Genomic DNA, 4,951 nt, shown 5'->3' with positions numbered 1-4,951 from the left:
CCGTCCAAGCGCGATTCTAGTCGAAGCAAGTTCATCGCGACTTCATCTTTCATGGGGCAGTTGATGGGGTCGAGACCTGTCTCGACCCGTCCGGTTTCAGCCTTGAAGTCCCGACAGAGTTCTGTTCGACCACAACAAACAATAAATGAGTCGACAATATTGCAAATCCCAGTCGACGACTGTTATCTAACTGAGTAGACATACCTTCCAGCTTCAGGACAAGCTTTGCCGCGAGTTGTTCCAAATGAGACTCCAAGATCACAAGACCTCTGCAGCCAGAAAGACAAACATGTCAGTCGACACATACAGTGAAGGAAAAGATTTACTCTAAGACTACTGCCGAATCAAACATTCAACAGTAGTCTCGGGGATTACACCCAGTGGGTGAACTAGGCATGCCCCCACTGGATCAGATCGGTACTCAGCGAAGAGTTCAAAAAAAAGAAAAAAAATAAGGGACATAATGATCAAATCTCATTAGACCTCGGTCGACTACCAACAGCCGACCGTGGTCTTGGGGACTACACCCAGTGGGTGCACTCGACGTTCCCCACTGACTCGGAAATGCAAAATCAGAGATTACTCAAGTTCTAAACAGGGGAACACCCAGTGGGTGCTCAGATTTAAAGCAACGCTCGAAAGTTCAGTCGGAAGTTTACTGACCTGGACATTGGTCTGAAGAGCAGTGTTGGCATTGTAGGCTATCTGGCTAGCTTCATGCATCACTTTCTCCTGCTCCATGACAAGATTCGCCTAGCGAAGAGCTTCCCTAGCGGCACTCGGAGAGTCGTCCGGGGTTTGATATGTACCAAAGCTAGATGGCTCCAGAGGGGCCAAAGTAGTGGACGGGTCAGACGAGTGGAGTTGCACTGGTGCAGCAGGCGACTGTGAAGTCGACCCCGATGGACGATCAGTCTTCAACGGGTCAGCAAACATCACGTTGGTCCGAGCCATCGTCTCAGGTGCCGGTGTCGACTGAGGAATTTGGACTTCGAGTCTCCTCCTGCTCGACCCTCCACTCCTCTTCCTCCTCTCTTGTGGAGGCTCTTCCTCTTCTTCATCATCGGGAAGCACAACGACATCTTGCGGGGCTACGCAAGAAGAGAAGCACCAAATTTTCAGTCAATCGACCACCCATTCAATTAAACAGGACTTGGTTGAATAGATTTACCAGTTCGTGAGGTGGCTTCTTCGTCTTCTGGTGCCTTATCAACATCAGTGGCAGCAGAGGCGGGACTGAGAAGACACAAGAATTAGTCAGTCGGATCGAGAAAACATTCAGTCGACTTGCAAAAACACAAACAAGATACCCACCCTGAGGTAACGGGGACGTCCATCTTGATTCGCGGCAGCGTCTTTCGGGTCTTGGAGGGGGCGACTTTTGGCTGCTTATCCACCTTCTCCGTCGGCTCCGGAGTCGACGTCCGAGTGCGCTTCTGGGTTGTGGCGCTCGGAGCCGCACTCTTCACACGACCTCCAGATGGATCGTGTTCCTGCTTGGATCGGAGCTCAGAGCGCGGCGGCGAGTCGACCTCTTCCTCTTCGTCCGACTCCTCGATCTCCTCATCCTCATCTCCCGGGGACTCCCATTCGCCACTCTCCTCCACACTGTCCTCCCCCTCCTGGTCCTGCACCAAGGCATGTTCGCCGTTGGGAATTGAGTACATCTCAGTGAATACCTGCAAAACAAATTGGTTAAAACAAGAATCAGCCAACGCCGAGTGCAGTCGAAGCGTAAACGGAAAATAGTCGAAACGGAGAATGTACCTTGTCGGGTGGGTTGTCGCTTCCCAAAGGGACAACTCGCCTGGACCCTCTGGGGTTATCTTGATTGCCCGTCATAGCCTTCAACCACAAGGCCACGGTGTTGAGCGGCACATCTTTCGGATGGACCCGAGTGGTGTCGCCTGGTCCAGAATACAACCACATCGGGTGGTCATGGGCCTGGAGATGCTGGATCCGTCGAGCGAGGAACACCTCCAGCAAGTCCAAGCCCGTGACTCCATCGTTGATGAGCTGGACCACTCGGTGCACTAACATCCTCGTCTCCATGGTCTCGGAGGCGGTAACCTTCAGTGGAGCAGGAGTCTGGACACTGTCGAATGAAAAAGGAGGAAGACCGGTCGACTGACCGGGAGTCGCAACGTCCTGGCAGTAGAACCAGGACGACTGCCAACCCCTGACAGATTTGGGAAGGGTCACAACAGGGAAGGCACTCCTATTCCTCTTTTGGATACCTAAGCCCCCACACATCTGGATCATGTGGGTTTTTGAGTCACTCGACTTCGCCTTCTTAACCGACTAAGAACAAATGGTGAAGATATGTTTGAAGAGACCCCAGTGCGGTCGACACCCTAATTTTTTTTCGCACATCGACACGAATGCGGCTAGGTACGTGATGGTATTGGGGGAGAAGTGGTGGAGCTGTGCCTCGAAAAAGTTCAAGAACCCGCCGAAGAAAGGGTGCGGAGGAAGCGAGAAGCCCCGATCCACATGTGTGGCGAGCAAAACACACTCACCCGGTCGAGGCTGTAGCTCTGTCTCTCCCTTCGGCAGCCTCACCGCCCCCGCCGCGATCAGCCCGGACTCCTCCAGCTCGGTCAGATCCTCCTGCCGAATCGAAGACCGGATCCAATCGCCTTGGATCCAGCCCGGCGGCAACCCCGAGCGCGATGACGATCCGCGGCTTGGTTTCTTACCCTTCGCCACCCCCGTCGCCTTCTTGGCGCGCTCTAGCACCGCTGTCTTGTCCTTCACCATGGTGGGGAAGCGTTGGTGTCGGATGCGGAGGCGCTGGATACGGCGGAGGAGCGGAGGAAGAAGAAGAAGAGGCAGGTGTGCACAGTGCAGGCACCCCGGTCCCGTCGCCTTATAAAGGCTAACTTCCGAGTGACTGATGAGTGGGGCCGGGAAATCCCGTCAAATCCTGCTACAGTTGCGCGCAGCAAACGTGGCGAAAAAGGCGGCGCGATAATCGAGGCGTCTCGGCTCGTCTGGGTCCCCCTTTTTTCGGCACCCTCCTACCCGCGTGCGCCTCCGAAATTTCGTATCCCGCGGAATCCGGGATTCCCCACAGGCGACCGCGCCCGAGATCTCACGCTCCCACTCGACACTCGACGCATGAGGCCATCAGTTCAGTCGACGACGTTCTGAATGGATCAAGGCAACCGAGTCGGCTCCGAAGTATCAACGCAGGCGTTCAGTCTAACAAGAAGCACTCGCGGAGACACAAAACACAGGACAGGTCCAACGTTGCCTTACATTCCTCTCAGACCTTAATCCATTCGGGGGCTACTGACGAGGATACGGACCTGGGGTAGGGTCATAGGCTCGACCTATACGTCCTACCCAAGGTCACTACCCTGGAAGATGAAAAGACCAAGAGTCGACAGAAGAGCACCAATCTCATATGTCGAGTGCAATCCACTCGACAGTCACATCACTCGACGGTGGTTACCTATCACCACTCGACCACAAGGAACATCACTCGACCATATCGAAGACCAGTAGTCAGGAGAGCACACAACGACCAGATATTTATTCCTTAGTCTTCATGAGCATTAAGAGTACTTAATGTGGGGTTACTAGTAACGCCTCTACTTTATGTACATTAGTTCCCTTGTAATGGAGTGGGGCTGGGGTCCTGGCGCACTCTATATAAGCCACCCCCCTCCTCTGGCACAAGGGTTCGCACCCTCTGTAATCCGACACATATAATCCAATCGACCGCCTCCGGGCACCGAGACGTAGGGCTATTACTTCCTCCGAGAAGGGCCTGAACTCGTAAACATCGTGTGTACACCTTCATCACAGCTAAGATCTTGCCTCCCCATACCTATCCCCCTTTCTACTGTCATACTTAGAACCACGACAGCGGTGGATGGGGTGGCGGGCGGCGGCGGACGGAGGAGGGTGGGGTGGAAAGGGTGTTTTGGCGCCCACGGAGTACGAATGGGGAAAAGGGAGGTAGAGAGGAAGGGGGAAACATGTATTCAGGGTGCGCTTGTCTCAAATGCGAGGAAATTTACAAACTTAGCCCCCGTTTCAAATCTATTATATAATTAAGACAAGAGTAAAACAAGCCATCACGTTTGTCCACATATGCAAATATTTTTTACGCCGTTTGATTAAAATAACAACGGTTGAGATTTTAAGTTTCTTATGTAACATGTAAAAATATATGTACAAACAGTATTGAACTTTTATGTTGTCACGTTAGATGTATATAGAAGAAAGAAAAAGAAAAAAAAACAGGAAATATTACTACATACGTGTCCCATGACTATATAGATTTGGAAGTTGTATATCAATTTGGAAAAAAATAGGCCATATACGATGTGGACTTCTTATTCTAACCGGAGAAGCAAAATAAGATGGTACGAAGCCGTACGTCCTCAGGTCATCTCAACTGAACGACTTTAAAGTGCCCTGCCCGACTTTGCTTAGGAGGGAAGCTTATGGAGTCTCCGCCGAGGGCATGAGAAGAGCGAGGAAACCACGACTATAACGAAGTAGACACAGGCCGGAGCAGCTGCGTGCTCGACGCATCGATGAGCCTGGACACACGGCACCTGTAGGTCCCCGGCTGAACCGCGCGCATTGAGGCACGTTGTCTGCATTGACATCCACCCGGGCAGCACACCATGAAGGTCGTGGCATGTATACATGCTGCCGCTTTGAACAGCAAACAGAGGCAGATCGTTAATTTGTTGCCGGTGCCGAAACAAGCAGATGTCACTTGAAGACTCCACAAGCAATTGGAGGAAAACAACATTGGGATAGCTTGATGTGTCAAGGCATGGATACATGATGCCGCATTGGACGACATATAGAGGCAGAGCATGGAGTTGTCTCCGATTCCGAAATACTTAGATGTCACCGTCAGAACCCACGAGCAATCAAAGGGAGACGGGTCTAGGACACGCTTGAAGTCACCGTGGAGATGCACTTC

The sequence above is a fragment of the Triticum dicoccoides genome, chromosome 3B, assembly GCF_002162155.2.
Source record: "Triticum dicoccoides isolate Atlit2015 ecotype Zavitan chromosome 3B, WEW_v2.0, whole genome shotgun sequence".
Classification (NCBI taxonomy): domain Eukaryota; kingdom Viridiplantae; phylum Streptophyta; class Magnoliopsida; order Poales; family Poaceae; genus Triticum; species Triticum dicoccoides.
This window is presented reverse-complemented; position numbering follows the sequence as displayed.